Source organism: Sceloporus undulatus, chromosome 1, assembly GCF_019175285.1.
Source record: "Sceloporus undulatus isolate JIND9_A2432 ecotype Alabama chromosome 1, SceUnd_v1.1, whole genome shotgun sequence".
Lineage (NCBI taxonomy): Eukaryota > Metazoa > Chordata > Lepidosauria > Squamata > Phrynosomatidae > Sceloporus > Sceloporus undulatus.
The window spans coordinates 362,549,590-362,568,209 of NC_056522.1; the positions used below are offsets into that span (position 1 = coordinate 362,549,590).

The following is an 18,620-nucleotide window of genomic DNA, read 5'->3' on the forward strand; positions in this document are numbered from 1 at the left end:
CCTGCCTCCTGTTGCATTGTGGGGGTTGTAGTTCAGCGAGGGCTAAGGGCTCTGGCTGAGAATTCTAAACGCCCCTCCCTGAACTCCAAATCCCAGAATGCAACAGTCAGGCAGCCAGAGCCAGAACAGTTAAAGTGGGAACAGCAGCACTATAAGAGTGGCCCTTATCACACGGAGGTTTTTGCAGCTCTGATCCGAAGCCACTGTGGGCCCAACCATGCGGATTCACGTTAAAATGTGATGCATTATCTCATGTGATTGCTTTCTATGGGAGGCCGTTCCGAGGCAGATCCGCAGTCAATCCAAAGTGACTCCTGATTTTTGTGAATTCGGTAACAAGCGCATTCACAAAAATTGTTTCCAAGCTCACTTCCATTTCAGTCCGAATTGGTCTGGTGTGGAATGCAGCTTTGCTCCCGTCCTGGCGCACTCCCCAAGCCTCCAGGGTCCCACATTTCCCATGATGCTGAGCTGCAATTTTGCCCCATTTGCTTCTGGTGTGCCTTCAAGAACAGAGGCTGCATAATATTTCTTAAATAATAATAATAATAATAATAATAAGAAGAAGTTATTAGTTTGCTGAGGCACCAGAGCTCTCTGGCAGAGAAGGCTGAAGGTCTCAGGACACTACAGTTCCCAGAATTCCATAGCACTGAGCCAGGATCAAACCGGATTATCTCCCCAGTGCAGATGCAAGCTGAGAGAAGGCAGCTGTTACAAAAGGGAAGGAGGTGGTACTTTTGGGAGCATGGCGCATAAGGGAAACTGGTTCAGAACCCCACTGAGCATGCGCAATTTGAATTGTTGAATCCAGTGTGATAATTTAATGACCACAGGCCTGTTACAGACTGCCAAGATAAAGCTGCTTCGGGTCTCTTTGGAGGTATACTGTTTAAACGATGCATGCACCCTAAGAATCTGGAAGCTGCTCCCAAGCTGCACTCTGGTGCTTAGGAATGGAGTGTGGCTTTGGTGCGACCTCCGGACTCTTAGGACCCATGCATCATTTACAAGGCATACCTCTAAAGAGACTCGAAGCAGTCCCGCGTGCGATAAAGGGCCTGCGTCATGAGGTCATCTAGTAAGCTAATTGCCCCCATTAAAGTGAGCTACACATTTTAGCTACCAGGCTGAGGCGGCCCTGCCTGGGATCGAACTCCCAGCCTTGTGGGGAGTGAGCGAAGGGCTGCAGTACTGGCGTCTAACCGCTGCGCCACCAGAGCTCTCGAGCGGCGAGGAGGGACAAGAGTCATTTGAGGAAAAGGGGGCGGTCCCTCCCGAGCGTCGCTCCCAAGCCCCGCCCCCCGAGGAGGAGGCGGCGGCCGACTGAGAGGGAGAGCCGCGCCTGCTGGCTGCTGCGCCGGAGAAGGGAGCCGGCAGAGGAGGCAGCGGCAGTAGCAGCAGCAGCGGAGGGGATTTCCAGCAGCGGAGGAAGTGTGGGGCGGGGTTTGGGGGCAGAGCACCAGGGACTTTCCAGAGCTGCCCAGGCGAGGCGGAGAAGGAGCAGGAGCTGGGCTGCCTGCGTGGGTCCGGCGGTGGCGGCGGCGGCGGCTACGGAGGGTCAGGAGGGTCTTTCTTCTTCCCACCTTTTCTTCGCCTCAGACGAAGAAGAGCCAAGTAGGCAAGAATTGTATGTTTGTGTTTGTTTGTGTGAGGGGTTTTTTTTTTGGGGGGGGGGCGGCAGTGTAGCTCCAAACGCCTTGCCAGGCTGCATCCACACTGCAGCTTGACACCCTGGTTCTTCTTCTTTTTAACTGCACTCCCGGCTCATTCCTGTGGAATTCTGGGAAATGTAGTTCCTCCTGGCGTCTGGAGGGTATATGGGGGGCTGTGTGAGTGGTCCCGCGGAAACTACGTCTCCCAGAGTAGCTTCAAGCTTAAAAGCGGTGTGGAACCGGGGTGATTGCTGCCGTGTGGAACCAGCACATTTATATGTAGGTGTGTATAGATGTATGCATTTATATGTAGGTGTATGTCTATGCACTTGTGTGTGTGTGTGTGTGTATATATGTGCTTATTATATATATGTGTGTATATGCATGTATATATGTCTGTGTGTATACAATATGCATTTTTATGTGTGTGTGTAAGTTTGGAGGACACCAGGCACTGCCAAATGGAGGACCTTCGAGTGGAAAAAATATGGAGGAAAGGGCCAAATTAAAAGCCCAAACCATTCCTGTAACATATAAAACTCATGCCTCTGAGTCCTGCTCAAAATGGAGGACGGTTGGTTATTCCTCCTGAACAGAAAGGGGGGAAATGGAGGACAGGTCCTGGAAAAGGAGGACGGCTGGGTTGCTGCGTCTCCCCTCCCTTTTCAGGCCAGATGTGGAGGAAGGTGAGGAGAAGAGGGCTGGAGGGAGAAGCCCCCCTCCCACACACATACACACAGCTGAGAGGAAGAGGGGTGTGTTGTGTTGTGTGGGGTTGTGTTTCTGTAGGGCAGCTGGGGGCTTTGTAAGGGGAGAGTGACTGCAGGAGGAGGTGTGTGTGTGTGGCTTGCCTTCTTGGAGGCGTTGGAGGGTCTCTCACTGGGAAGATGGCAGACCTTTAGAGGGTCTCTTTACCTTAGGGAAAAGGGTCTCTGTTCGGGAAGATGGAGACCCTCTATGGACTCTTATCTTAGGGGAAAGGGTCTGCATTTGGGAAAATGGAGACCTTAAGAGAGTCTCTCTTTGGGAAAATGAAGACTTTAGAGGGGTCTCTTAATCTTAAGGAAGAGAGTCTATATTTGGGAAGATTGAGACTTTAGGGGGGTCTCTTACCTTAGGGACTCTCTATCATTTCTTATCTTAAGGAAGAGGGTCTCTGTATGGGAAGATGGAGACCTTACAGGGTCTCTGTTTGGGAAGATGGAGACCCTCTAAGCCACGTCTCCTACCTTAGGGAAGAAGGTAAGGTCAATAGTTGAGAAGATGGGAGACCTTAGAGGGTCTCTTTATCTTATGGGACAGGGTCTCTTATTTGGGAAGATGGAGACTCTTTATTGTCTCTTATCATAGGGAAAAGGGTCTCTGGGAAGATGGAGACCTTAGAAGGGTCTCTTAGGGGAGGGAGTTGCTGTTTGGGAAAATGGAGACCCCCTAGGTTTTTTTGCCTTAGGGAAGAGGGTCTCTGAATGGGAAGATGGAGACCTTAGAGGGTCTCTTTGTCTTAGGGGACAGGGTCTCCATTTGGGAGGATGGAGACCTTTTAAGGTCACGGAAGAGGGTCTCTATTTGGGAAGATGGAGACCTTAGAGCGTTTCTTGTCTTCCTTATGAAAATGGAGACCCTCTAAGGTCTATAGTGTCTCTGTTTGGGAAGATGGAGACCCTCTAAAGTCTTATCTTAGAGAGGAGGGTCTCTATGGAGATGGAGACCCTAGAAGGGTCTCTTTATCTTAGGGAAGAGGATATGTTTGGGAAGATGGAGAGTTTGGAACAGTTTCTTATATTAGGGAAGAGAGTCTCTGAGAAGAAGGAGACCCTCTATGATCTCTGTTTCAGGGCTGAGGGTCTCTATTTCCTTAGGGGTGGCAGTGGCGCCTAGGTTGGATGTGTGAAGGGTAGATAGAGAGAGAGAGAGGAAAAGGGAGACCGTTTGCTGGCTTGTGCAAGTGTGTGTGTGTGTGCACTGATGAGCTGGAGCAGAAGAGGATGGGAAGGTGTGAGTCTGGGTGGGTGGTGGGGTTGTCCAAGAATGGTCATGCCCCCTTTCTCTTTCTGTCCAGGGACTCAAGAAGGCTGCTGCCCCTGCTTGTGTTTGCTACCCAGATGACCCCCCCCCCCACTCCCCTTCCATGCTTTGGCAGCTCAGATATAGCTTTGCTGTCTTGCTGTTGGTGCTTTTGCTGCTCACAGTAGGTAGGAGTTGATGCTCTTGGCTGCTGAGAGAAAGAGATTGGGACTGGTTTGCCTTAGAGACACAACACGTTCAGTCTTGGAGCTGTTGCTGCTGCTGCTACTACTTGGTTTTTCCTATTCCCTCTCGCCCCCGCTTCACTTCGGTCTTTCATTGCTGTTTTGAGAGAGGAAAACCTTGTAAGACGAAATACAGACACACACACAAATGACACCCCAATACAGACAGATAGACACACACCAACCAACCCCCCCCTGAGTAATGACACACGCTCACAAACTACATCCCCCCAAATACAGACACACATGCACAAAACAACCCTCCCTTAAAATAATGACACACTCAGAAACTACACCCCCAATACAGACACACATGTCCAAAACAGCCCTGCAATAATGACATACACACACTAAACCCCCAATACACACACACAGACCAAGACCCTGAATAATGACATACTCACAACCTACAGACACACACGCACCCCCCAAATGACATACACACACATAGAAACTATGCCCCCAAATATAGACACACATGCCCACAAACTAAACTCCCACAGAATGACACACATGCACAAACTACACCTCCTAAATACAGACACACATGCACAATGACACACACAAAAAAGCCCCTGGAATAATAACACACATGCACAAATGACACCCCCTAAATACAGACACACATGCACAAAACCAAATCCCTCCAGAATAATGATACACATGAACAAACTAACCCCACCTCCAAATACAGACACAAATGCACAAATCAACTCCTCCACCCATAGTAATGGCGCACACACACACAAACTACAGCCCTCCTCACACACCCCTTCTTGACATTGCATGTTGGCAAATGGGACTGATCATGTAAGTCTTCTAAGGCAGAAATGTGTATGAGCCTTTTTATGTATGTGTGTGGCTGCATTTGGTGTGGAGAAGCAATCATGCCTTTTATTTCAGGCTTGAAAATCCTGCATTTGCTGTGCTTGAAAGGGGTCTTTGCATGTCTTTGAGTGCCTATATGTGTACTGTTTGAATGCAGAAACCGCTCTCCTAATTCCTGGCCCCCTCCATATGCAGTCGGTGTGGGCGGGCTGTAGGTTTTTAAAGAGGAAGAATTTCATTTTGAAGCAGTTTTTGAGGTGGGGTGCTGCTTTAATTCACTTGTGACAAACTCCCTTCTGTCATTGTACCAACTTTACGTCTTCTAAGAGGCTCCTTTTGCTTGATGGCTATGGTGACTGCATGGATGCTCTGGCAGGTTACGGTTTTTTGCATTTCACTCCCTGATAGCAGTGCAGGTTAGGGAATATTGCGGGTAAAGTAGAGGGAAGGCACTACAATAGGATGGGGGATAAATGAAATGCCATGTAGGTTTATCTTTACTTACTGAGAAAACCTTTTGTTTTTGTGTTGTATTGTTTATTTTTTCATAGGAATAGGAGTGTAGCCGGTTCTAAGGAAGGAGGAGTTTGTTAAAGGGAGCCGCAAGAAGGTATTATGGCCTTACATTACTAATTTGCTGTTGTAACCCACAGTGCTTTTAGATGTGCATGCATGGTTCTGTCACATACAGAATGTTAATTCATCCAAGGTTCTGTCATGTTATCAAACGGAATTGGTTTAAAAGTTTATACTGAGTCATTCCACTGCAGTTAAATCTATTAATTGCTAAAATAGCAACTGCTCTTTTAGCAGTAAATATTTTCATTTGGTGATGTTTTCATTTCTGTTAGTTCTTAATAAAGCAGGCAGAGAAGCCACTAATGGATTGGTTGCAAAGATGTATATTTAGACAAAGCTAAAGGTAGGATTCAACTAAGAAAATCATAGCAGTGCTTGCCATTCTGGTCATGTCTCTGTACCAGGATATTGCCTATGTATAATCTGAACCAATTGCATAGACAGCTAGGTTTTCTACCCACCTAAACTGATTTCCACAATAGTAGCAAAATAGAAGGAATGCAGAATGCATCATGTGTTTGGGATATTGTAGGTTTGTGTAGCAGAGAGGGGAGAACAGTTGTTGATCTGTAGTGAAAACTGTATCCTGTTCGTTCTTATCATTGCTGCTTTTATGGAATGTATTTAGCATCATTCAGCTCAATTCTCCCTGTTAACTGACCTCAGCGGCTGTATTTCTATTGATATCTTTGAGGTTAGGATTGCACCAATAGTATTCTACTCCCAGTGTATGTCCATAAAGGGGAGACAAATCTTTCTAGCTGATGCTATTGAATGCAGCAGCATGAATGGTTTAGAACATGGATTCTATTACTGGCTATAGAGTAAAAATGTATATAAAATAATTACTGGTTGTAAATGGACAACACCATCTTCATTTGCTAAATCTTCAAGTGTATCCCCCCCCCTCTTTCTGCTTAATTGTAGAGGTATAGCTGATGGTTTTGAAATATGCTATATATTTTTATGTCTAAATAAGAGAAGATAGTTTTGCAAAGTTATGTTCTGGTTTGTGACATCTTTGGGTAAAATGTACCCATGTGTATACAGCATAAAGTGTTTAAAGCAAAGATGTTCCATGTATGAGGCAACATTACTTTCATGTCTGAATATGTGGTTTCATGATCGTGCTGGGAAGCCCCTGAGAGTACTGGCTAATAATGGAAACAGTGATCTTACTTGAGGTTAGGCAGACGAAAGTTATCTTTGTACATAGGTTTTTGCATATGCTGTTAAATGTCAAGTTGTACCAGTGCCATTTTGGTTGGGGAGGTATACTAAAGGCATATTACTGAACTGCATCTTGGCTGAATGTACTGCTTGCCATTGAGGCTAACCTGTATAATCCTCGTGGGAATTAACCCCAAACCAATTGGGTACTGAAAAATATTAAAAGCCACAGTTTTTCCCCCCTGGAATCCATCTGTAGGAAAATGATATTTTTATGGTAGTTTGATGCAGAAGTTCTAGAGGTGGAGCAGGCAGGCAGATTTGAATGTTCTAAAGGAGGCATTACAGTTCACTTAAAACGTATCCATTACTGTCATTTCATTCAATGGATACGGAACATGTCTGGGTGCTAAAAGCAAGAACTTCTGTGCATGTAATAGCTTCTTTGCATGTAATATGCACGCTGAAGCCTGCTTTTATTAAACCAAAGGGACATGTAGTCCAGGATCTTGTTCCCCAAAGTGGCTAACCAGATGTGAGCCCCACAAGCAGAATGAAATGGCAGTATCCCTTTACTGTTCTTGTTCCCCAGCAACCAGTGTTTATAATTTGGCTGCTTCTGATCCTGGAGGTAGTACAAAGCTGTCATGATGACTGGAAGTCCTGGGTAAGCTGCATCTTCCATGAATTTGTTTGCTGCCATTGGTGAATAAAAGCTCCAGAATTTTCGGGGATGTCTATGGAAATAAAGCATTTGTGATTACAAGAATTCAGAATCTCTGGTTGCACATGGGCACAGCGGAAATAGTGATGTATCTGCAGTTGATTTCTACAGTGCAATGCATAATGAAAAGAAACAGCTTGTTAAGGATAGGAGGCAATAGGGTGCAGTGGTCAAAGTATGCACATTGAAATTATGGATTATAGTACATTCATAAGTCAGTCATGTTTCTCATTTATTTATATTTAAATTGTATGCTTTGATTCCAGCTGTTCAAAAAATCAATATTAGTCTGTGTAGGTGACAAAGAACACGATTAGCTGACTTTGCAATTTCTCTCCTGAAATTTTTGATGTACTGTAACATTTTCTTCTTAAAAGGACCCCGTGCTTTGAATAAGGGCATAGCAATTTTATGAGAGAGTTTGTTGGGTCAACTTGTTATCAAATAGAAAATGAAGTTATTGAACTCATTTTCCTTGGCCCACAGCTGTTCATGTTTAGATGTAGAATATATGTATGGCATGGCAGAAAAACTGCACCAGTTCCATCACCTACAAGCCCAGTGGGCATTCACATCTGCGCATACTGTATATACTTAACTATAAGTCAACGTCATGTATAAGTCGAGGGCATGATTTTGTGGTCAGAATTATGGATTTTGCTATGACCTGTGGCTAACTTGAGGGTAAAACTTAAACATGTAACAATGGATGTAAAGGATGAAGCAAAAGAAAATAACGCCAAAGAACTTAGAAAATTCTGGCAGGCATAACAGTTTAGGCTCACCCTAAAGCCTGGATGGATGAGAGGTGGGGGTGGGGGTGTCCATGCTTCTTTTAGGTACTTTCAGGAAAGTTGTTGCTTTTTGCCACTCTACTCAGAGAATGGGATGACTCCTTTTTTTTAAAAAAAACATGAGTTACAGTGCTTACATACATATATACTTACATACATGTATTTATATACATTGACCCGTGGATTAGTCGACCCAGGGTTTTTTTGGGGGGGGAGGTCAATTGTTTGACTAAAATTTCTAGACTTATACACCAGTATATACAGTAATATTTGTATAGTGTCTATTTATGTAATATATAATATATACATGGCCTAAATACTATAAAGGCACTAGATCCCAGCTGATCTTGGAAGTTAAACAGAGTCAGTTCTGGTTAGTAGTTGGATGGGAAACTGCCAGTGAATACCAGAGCTATAGAATCGTAGAGTTGGAAGAGACCACAAGGGCCATCCAGTCCAACCCCCAGCCATGCAGGAAATCACAATCAAAGCAACCCCAACAGATGGCCATCCAGCCTCTGTTTTTTATTTCAGCAGAAGGAACTGGCAAAGCCACCTCTGAGTATTCCTAAGAAAACACTGAAATTTATGGAGTCGCCATAAGTCGACAGCTGACTTGAAGGCAGTTAGACACACAGTCTTTCACATGTAGTTTCGTTTAGCTAAGTGTCCCCCATCCTATATCTGTGTATTTCATGTTTCTGCCCTACGTGCAGTACCTTACATTTCTCCGTGTTGAATTTCATTTTGTTAGCTTTGGCCCAGCTTTCTAGTCTATTCAGGTCATTTTGAATCTTGATCCTGTCATCTGAGGTTTTAGCTACTCCTCCTAATTTGGAGTCATCTGCAAATTTGATAAGTATGCCCCCAATTTTGTCTTCCAAGTCATTGATAAAGATGTTGAATAGCACTGGGCCCAGGACAGAGCCCTGTGGGACCCCACTGGTCACTTCCCTCCAGGATGAAAGGAAGCCATTGTTGAGCACCTTTTGGGTTCGGTCAGTCAACCAATTAGAAATCCATGTAACAGTTATGTTATCTAGCCCACATTCTACAAGCTTGTTTGCAAGAATGTCATGGGGAACTTTGTCAAAGGCCTTAGTGAAATCAAGATATACTATATCCACAGCATTCCCTTCATCTACCAAGCTGGTAATTTTATCAAAGAAAGAGATCAGATTTGTCTGGCATGACTTGTTTCTCTGAAACCCATGTTGACTTTTTGTGATTATGGCATTGCTTTCTAGATGTTCACAGACTCTCTGTTTAATGATCTGCTCTAGAATCTTTCCAGGTGTTGATGTCAGACTAACTGGATGATAATTGTTGGGATCCTCTCTCTCTCTCTCCCCCCCCTTTGAAGATGGGAACAACGTTTGCCCTTCTCCAGTCTGCTGGGACTTCTCCTGTTCTCCAGGAGTTTTCAAAGATTATTGCCAATTTCTCTGATATTACATTTGCCAGTTATTTTAATACCCTTGGATGTAGTTCATCTGGTCCTGGAGACTTAAATTCATTTAGTTTAGCAAGGTATTCCTGTACTATATCTTTACTTATTCTGTGCTAAAATTCCCCTATTCTGTCCTCTGCTCCATTTTCCTCATGTTGAGCACCCTTTGCCTTTTCTGAGAAGACTAAAGTAAAGAAGGTGTTGAGTAATTCTGTCTTTTCTCTGTCCCCTGTTAGCATTTTGCCATCTTCTCCACGCAGTGGCCCTACCATTTCCTTCTTCTTCCTTTTGCTGCAGACATATCCAAAAAAGCCCTTTTTATTGTTTTTAACCTCTCTAGCAAGCCTGAGTTCATTCTGTGCTTTATTTTTTCTGACTTTACCCCTACACATGCCTGCTATTTCTTTGAATTCCTTTTTCGTGATTTCCCCCCTTTTCCATTTCTTATACATATTCTGTTTCAAACTTAGCTCAGTTGAAAGTTCCTTAGTCATCCATCTTGCTTTCTCGGTAGTTCGAATCAACGTGTTATGCAGTAGTGCCTGATGGGAACTATATGTTTCTACAGTCAACTGGTATAGCATACTTCCATGTTTCCTTCCACAGCCAAGCAGTTATGGAAGAGTTCCCTCACGCGAAAATGAAATATGCTTCATTCTAAACTGAAAAGTGATGCAAAACTTTGTATCCCAGAATAACTAACTGAATTATACATAACTGGTGGGTAAGAGTATGGAATGCTACCTTAATGGAGAAGCTTCTTGATGCATCAGATGCAGTTATTTCCCTCATGGAGAGACAAAGAGAACCAATGTCCATCTTGTTTAGTAACTGTCTTACTAATAGTTTATTTTTCAAGAGGACAAGACTACCTGGAATTCTGAAACTGTCCTTGCTAACATGTCATTATTCTCCCCAAATAAGCCTAAATTGTTCTGCAACTATACTTGCTACTGAACACTGAATCTACTGATATGTTGTGGTCAGTCTGCAAACAAACATACCATTGTTATTGTATCATGGCCTGTGCTGTGGTTGAGCAGCACTGCACCTTCTGTTTATAACCCCACCTCTTAGTGGAAAGTATTGTGCACTTTAGCTATCTCATCATATGATGCAGCATGATAGGAAGAGGTATTTGTCACAGTGGAACCCTTTTTGGTTTTCCTTATCCTTGTAGATCCAGGTTTTTTTTAAAATGTAGAAATCCTGCCTCATGGCGAGCAAGTGAATTTTTAGATTGCTGTGTCAGCTTTTGAAATCAGAAGGTGAGTGGGTGGATCATCTCATTTGTTTTAATTTTAGTCTGCTGCATCCCAAAGAATGAGGATGAGTTACAGTAATTTATAAAAAATATTGTAATAATGTATTAAAGTTCTACTAAAGCAGAATTAAGAGACTAATAGACACTATGTGTCTTCCCTCACCCACCTGCTTTTTCTCCAGCTGTCAAAAGCAGCCCAGGTAAAAAAATTCTGTGTATCTTAAACACTCTGGAATTAGCAGAGACTTCAGGGCAAAAGTGTTCCACAGTTTTGAAGCTGCCTCTGTGAACATGCTGCTGCTTGCTTTGGGCGTTTGAATTAGGTAAAGGGATGGAAATCTAAAGTCCTTCTCTGAACTCTTGATGGGTAATAGTGGAGGCTGTTCCCTAAGTATGATAGATGGAGTGTAGGGCTTTTTTTGCTTTTGATGGTGCATTGTCTGTACCTTGAATTGTGCATATAAACTTCTACAAAACAAATACAGATACATGTGGTCCATTCATGTAGATCCCATGTGATATAATCAGTGAGGTTTGACTTTTCCCAACCCAATAACCATTTTTAGTCCCAATTTGCAATATATAAACTTTTATTGTTGTTGTTGTTTTGGTAAGTTTTCCTTCTTTTTAGATTGTTCACATTTACTAGTTTTATCTTCTTCTAGAAATCCTCTTTGTCCAAATGGCTATTCCTTCTTGGGTTGTAGCCTTCAGGTTGAGGACTAATGCTCTGAATGATGTTTAGAGTCAGTATAGCAATAGCATGTACATTTCTATACCACTTATCAGTGAACTGAGCAGTCTCTAAGTATTTTACAATATGTAAGCTTATTGCCCCCAACAAGCTGGGATTTTTACTGACCTACAAAAGAATGAAAGGCTGAGTCAGCTTTCGGCCCCATTCACACTATAGAAATAATCCGGTGTGAAACTGGGTTAGCTCTGTGATGTTCAGACTGGCCCTGAATTCTCCTGGTGCCGTTTGTGTGGAAGGGGAAGGAAAACCCACTTAACCTAGTGCATTTGAAACTGGATCCCTTACTGCGTCTTTTTTAAAGTGCTGGAGTGATCCAGATTGTTGATAGTGTGAGTAGGCTACCAAATTGATCCGGGTTGTGCGGCAGCAGTACCAGAAATGGCAACGGTGCCATTTTCTCTCCAGTGGATGTTAAGTATGGAGCAGGGACAAGGTTTAAATTTTCTCAGAGATTCAGGGATATAAAGTGTAGTGAGAACATCACTCCAGGATTGCATCACTGCAGAGATCCAGATCTCCACGGGACAAAAACGTAAGTGTGACTGACCTCTTGAAGCCCCTGGCATTGAACTCACAAACTTGTGGCTGCAGTGCCAGCATTTAACCACTGCACCACCAGGGCAAGCAACAAGGGGCATGTTTGTGACCATTGTAGTAAAACTAACCTGTAGGAATGTTGTCACTCAATCATATCTTCTTAACAATTACATTTGAAACAGAAGAACAGACTTGCTCTCTTCTCCATTTCTACCTGGTAATACTAATAAAAGTCTATCTTGGCACTTACAGAGTGAAGATACAGGCTAGATCCAAGACATCTGGTGTTTACTACCTGAATGTGTTCAGGAGTCTGCATCCAATAAATACTTAGCTGCCTTTCCTGCTAATCTGAAGCCTGTTGAGAAAAGTTAAGATTTGGTTTTAGGTATATTATCCTTATAATCAGGATGAGAGAGCTGGATTTGGTTTGGTTTTCCCCCCAACATATTAATAGCTCTTCCCAATATACTTCAGCATTAGTTCATTTAAAAATACTTCTGTTCCTTTTTCTAGCAAGTTATCTGCAAACTGTAGTGCACCAAATAAAACTACATTAAAATCAGCATAATTATAGGAGGGAAGTATCACAGAGAGATTAGTAAGGGAAAAGGAAAAGCTGTTAACAATTTTGATAAAAGGCCTATAGACTTTGCCTTTGCCTAAACCCATCAAATGGTGTCATTTCTTAACCATGTACCTATCTCATCCAATACCATTTATGTTCTTAAAATCACATGGGAAAAGCAGGATGAAAATCCACAAGACCATTAATGTTACAGAAAGGTCTCAGGAAGACAACTATCTATAACCCTGGATAAGAAGAATGCTTCAGTCTTCTAGACACTTGCCAGGTTCTCTTGTTCAGCTGATGGCCATGCATGCCTTTTGTGGTAAAGTACCATACCCTCAAGACACCAAATCCTATCTGATCCTTGAAGCTAAGTGGGTTCAGCCCTGGTTAGTAATTGCATGGAGGACTGCCAACAAATACCAAGTTCTGTAGGCTACGTTTCAGATGAAGGAACTGGCAAAATCACCTGAATTTTCCCTGCCTAAGAAAACCCTATGAAGTTCATGGGGTTGCCATAAATTGACACGTGACCTGAAAATACCTTCAACCCCCACCCCTTATTACTCTGCATCCTTTCCAGAGAAAGTTGAAAGTAGCTGGGAAATGAGGAGAGCATTTCCTTCCAAGCTAATACTGCATTTATCTTTCAAGGTGATTTGGCTTCCCTTCTTGCTGTAGGAAACAAACAAATAGCTGAAGCCAGATTGTGCTCATTTGAAATTAATGTCTGGATTAATTAATATGGATCTTTCAGAATATCAGGAGACCTTGAACTTGTCTGTTTCTGAAGAGGTTCATCTTGCTGACTGTATTAAATATGGCATATCCCAATTAAGAGGATTATGAGAAAAGCATCAAATATGGTCCTTTCTTCAAACACTTTTTTTTTCTTTTAAAGGGCAAGCTGTCTTTTAAAGAATCCTTTCTTGCAAAGAAAGGCCATAATTGCAGTAGAATTTGCCCTCATTTCAAAAAGAAGATACAAGATGAAGACAGTTCTGCCTCATCTGTTGATTATGAAGAATGATAGCAATCAGCTTTTGTGACAGATAGAAATGAGATTATCAAACATATGGTCAAGAACACTCTTTACTTCGGATTTGTGAACACCGATCCCAAAATCGTCATATGATTCCTGCCTTTCTGAAGCTGTATTGGAACTCTAAATATAAGTTTGCATTGCATGCATTCAAATGGCTATTGGCGGTCATTAGCCCTACCCAAGAAACTTTTATTTTCAAAATTTTTGAAGACAAGTTTGCTGCACCAGGAAGATGGCATAGTAGTGTGGAGGGACTTCTGGATTTTATGGGTCTTTTCAGTGGTGATTTTGGACAAGGTCTGGTAGGTTAATGGTTTTTGAAAAGAATAGGAAGGCAGATAGTTTTAACATTCCCTTTAAGGAATGTTAGCCATAGTATTGGAGTAAGACTTTGGAGACCAGGGTTTGATTCTGCACTTGAGCATAAAAACCCACTGGGTGACCTTGGGCAAGTCACACTTTCTCAGCCTCAGGGGAAGGCAGTGGCAACCCCCCTTCTGAACAAATCTTGCCAAGAAAACCTTATGATAGGTTCACCGCCTTAGGGTTGCCATAAGGCAGAAGCGACTTGAAGACAAACAACAAACAAAACCATAGTATTAACAGGCTTTCCCTGAGCACTTACTAAGGTGTTGTCAGTCGGAGGTGACACCAGTGGACTTCTTGGACAAGGCATGATCATAATAACATGAGTCTCTAATCTTGTTCCTCTCCTTTCTCTGAATGGTTTTATTCCATCTTTGCTCTGTAAAGAAGCCTATGCACTTCTAGCAAAATGAATTTTGTGTTTTTTTTGATTGGCTGAATAATGGTATCACATGCAGCATTTGAAATTTGTCTTATGGTCAACACAGCTACTCTTGTATTTGAGGTTAAGAGGGGAAATAAAGTGAAGAAGAAAGATGCTAACAACTGAGGCCACAAAATCATACCGAACCAATGATACCAGATGAGATAAGCTTTAAAGTACAGGGAAGTTTGCATGGGACAGAACAATTAAATGAAAGGAAGGGCTTGACATACACAAAAGGCTACATAGGAGGCTTCCGTGATGTTGCAATACATCCTTTATGGAGCAATAGCTGAAGTTTCTCTAACTTCATGGATTTCATAGAGTTGCACTTTATTGAACAATATATACCCCCAAGGCTGTTTTCTTCAGTTCTCAGTCATCTTCACTAGCCCCTGCCCACCCCAGGACTGACTTTTTCCTAGCAAATTGAGGTTATATCCACACTGCAGAAATAATCCAGATGGACACTGCTTCATCACTCAATGCTATGTAATTCTGGGAACAGTAGTTTGTTGTGGCACCAGAGCTCTCAGAGAGAAGGCTCTGAAGATGCCAGCCACAGATGCTGGCAAAACGTCAGGAAGAAAATCTTCTAGAACATGGCCACATAGCCCGAAAAACCCACAAAAAACTAAAGAAGGCTAAATTTTTTTTAAAAAAAACCAAACCCTACAGTTCCCAGAATTCCATAGCATTGAGCCATGGCAGCTAAGATGGTGTCAATCTGGATTATTTTTGCAGTGTGGATGCAGCCTAAGTAAGTATAAATTGACTCTCCTGAAAGTGGTGATTCAACTTTTAAATAGATCATAGCTCCCCTTGATTAACACAAAATAACATCTTTTCCATAATCAGAAATTAACATCTAGTCACATCTGGTTTGGGTATTTTCTAATTTGTGGGGTTTTTTTGTTTTGTTTTGTTTTGGCAAACTGTATGTCCTCTGGAGGGCCCAAGGAGCAAATGGCAGGCCCTCAGATCTACCAAAGTTGTCCACCCCTATTTTTGGGTATATCTCTATCTTGGGGGGGGATTGCCTCAAATAATACTTAGAATTGCTATCTGTAGATTTCTTTTAAAACCATATTTTTAAACTGGCATCCACATTACAAAACTGTGTGCCACTGAAATGGAACGTAGGTAAATGAAGTGAGGAATCAAGACAAAAAGGAGTACATAATCCACCCTGCACTCTTAGAATATCTGGGAAGAATTTCTTGGAATTATATGCAACTAGACTAACTTCTACTTTCACTACACCTGCTCCTAAACTGTGGAATAGTCTCCCGGAGGAGATCCATCTTGCTACCTCCTTGGAAGCTTTTAAGAAGCTAGTTAAGACTGATCTCTTCCGGAGAGCTTAACCACCTGATCTCCTATAAGAAATACTGCTTTACTCCTTGACAAAGATTGAAATCTCTCTCTCCTCACTCACTCCTATTGTTTTAATTGCTGATTGTTTTGTATTTTAATGTATTTTACTGCTATTTTTATTATTGTGATCTATGCTTCTATATTGTATATTGATATTGGGTTGTAATCCCACCTCGATCCATCTGGGAGAGCCGAGAAAATATAAATAAAATTATTATTATTATTATTATTATTATTATTATTATTTGAGAAATGTAGAAATCTGAGAAAGGTAGATAGTAAAGAGAAGAAGGTAAAGGAATATTATTTGGACTAACAAAAGAAACAACAACATGGAAACCAGGGTCAAAAAAAATCAGGAGATGGCAAAAGTAGACAAAGACGTGGTATGTTACAGTTTTTAGAGATCAGCTGCAGTTGTGAAAGGAACTAAATTGGTGCTTTCAGGGGTATGCGTAATTGTATTTGTATTAATGAGATACGGCATGGTTTAGTGGTTTGAGTGTTGGACTAGGACTCTGGGAAACCAGGATTCAAATCCCTGGCTGGTCATGGAAACCCATTGGGTGACATTCGGCAAGTCACATTCTCTCAATCTTAGTAGAAGGCAATGGTAAACCCCTCTGAACAATCTTGCCAAGAAATCTCATGACAGACGTGCCTTAGCATCACCATAAGTTGGACTAATGACCCGAAGACATGCATCAACAAATTGGGTTAACTGGGCAATTCCTTTAAAAAATTTTTTTTTGTTAAAAAGCATGAGTTTTGCACACTATGTCATTAACAGTTTTATGCCAAGTATGTGCTGGGACATATAATTTCACTAGAAAGCTGCTCTGAAGTGGAACATAAGTACTAAGATGTGAATGGTTGTACTATTTTCTTCAATACTGACATTTTTGCCATTATATATCTTAACTTCTTTCCCTATACTGTGGGAGCTAGTATCCATCCATAGAGTTTTTAGTGGTCTCTGTCCTGGTCATAATGTGTGGTAACAGCCTCTCCATTTCTTTTTGGCTTTTCCCCAAATAGCTTTTAAAAGAAGAAATTCATTACAGAGGGGCATCATTTTTAATGAGCCTGTTGCATGTTAATTGCTGTGAATAAAAAGTAGATGGATTAAAGTTTTCACCATAGAGAGCTTACAGCCCGAGGATATAAAATCTCCTCTAAAGCTTACAATCTAGCTGTAGTTAGATATCTAGCTGTTGTTAACTGTCCTTGAATCGATTTCAACCCATGATGACACTGTGGATGAGACATCTCCAGTATTCCTTATCCTCCACTGCCCTGCTTAGCCCCTGCAAACTCACACCCATAACCTCCATAACAGAGTCCATCCATCAGGCATGTGGTCTTCCCCTCTTCCTACTTCCCTCCACCTTTTCCAGCATTGTTGTCTTTTCCAATGAGTCTTTTCTTCTCATGATGTGTCTGAAGTATGACAGTCTCAGTTTTGTCATCTTGGCTTCCAGAAAGATTTCTGGATTGATCTGCTCTAGGACCCATTTGTTTGTCATCTTGGCTGTCCAAGGGATCCTCAGCAGTCTTCTCCAGCACTGTGGAGAAAACTGTGGCTTGTATGATTCTAACTTTTATGCTGAGTTGCATTTTATAATCTTCTTTCTTAGCTACCCTTCCCATTCTTCTGATTTCCTGTCTTCACTCTCCATTTCTATCAATATTTGATCCCAGGTATGAGAATTCTTTTACTATTTCTATTCCTTCATTGTCCAGGTTGAATTCGTCTAAATTCTCAGTGGTCTTTATTTTTGTTTTCTTTATGTTCAACAGTAAGTCTGCCTTTGCATTTTCTTCCTTGATCTTTCTTAGTAGTTGTTCCAGGTCTTTGAGGTTTTCTGCTAGTATTATAGTGTCATCTGTGTATCTTAGATTGTTGATAATCCTTCCTCCTATTTTCAGTCCTTCTTCTGTGTCCAAGCCTGGTTTTCTTATAATCTACAATTACAATGTATAAAAACATAATAAAATAAAATTATTCCCAGAGGATCTGAGTGTGCAGGGCGGATTGTATGGAAGTAGGCGACCCCTTAAATAGGTTGGACCCAGGCCATGTAGGGCTTTAAAGGTGATAACCAACATCTTGTACTGTACCCAGAAACCAATAGGGAGCCAGTGGAGTGATTTCAGAATCGGCGTTATGTGGTCACTCCGGGTTGTTCCAGTGACCAGCCTGGCTGCCATATTCTGTACCAGTTGGAGTTTCTGGACTAGGCACAAGGGTAGCCTCATGTAGAACATATTGCAAAAATCGAGTCGTGAGGTTACCAGTGCATGTACTATAGTTTCAGGGTCTCCCAGTTCTAGGCAAGGGCACAGCTGGCGTATCAGCCAAAGCTGATAACAGGCACTTTATTACAAATCTTACAATTTTCTTACAAATCTAGGATATGGAATACTAAAGCATCGTTCCCAACATTTGATCCTCCAGCTTGTTTGTACTTCAGCTCTCAGAAGCATCCACCAGCATAGCCAATGATGATGGATTTTGGGAGCTGAATCCAAAACCTCTGGCAGGCCAGAGATTGGGAACCACAGTACTAAGGGAAATGGGAAAGGACCAGGAAAACTAGCAAAGATAGATAAAAAATTATTATAAATTTGCATATGGTAGTATGCATATGGTAGTCTGAGAGTGATGATGGTCAGACCTGAACTTGGAGAATCTATTCTTTTTTAAAATTGGAATCTCAAAGACTACCAGCTGAAATAAAATGCAGAGTAATTTCTGGGGTAGCCATGTTGTAGCATAAACAATAAAAAAACTAACAAGTCTTTGTTTGGCATTACCTTTAATGGATCA

General features: G+C 42.0%; 1 protein-coding gene across 1 annotated transcript in view; it reads left to right on the top strand.

Annotated features, from left to right (window-relative positions):
* The first annotated feature begins 1,444 nt into the window (after nucleotides 1-1,444).
* TRAF3 (TNF receptor associated factor 3) overlaps nucleotides 1,445-18,620 on the top strand; it is a 132,967-nt gene continuing 115,791 nt past the window's right edge. Inside the window, exons 1-2 of the mRNA XM_042460713.1 lie at nucleotides 1,445-1,630; nucleotides 5,284-5,342. The gene's annotated coding sequence lies outside the window, so the exon portion shown is untranslated. The remainder of the gene's footprint in view (nucleotides 1,631-5,283; nucleotides 5,343-18,620) is intronic.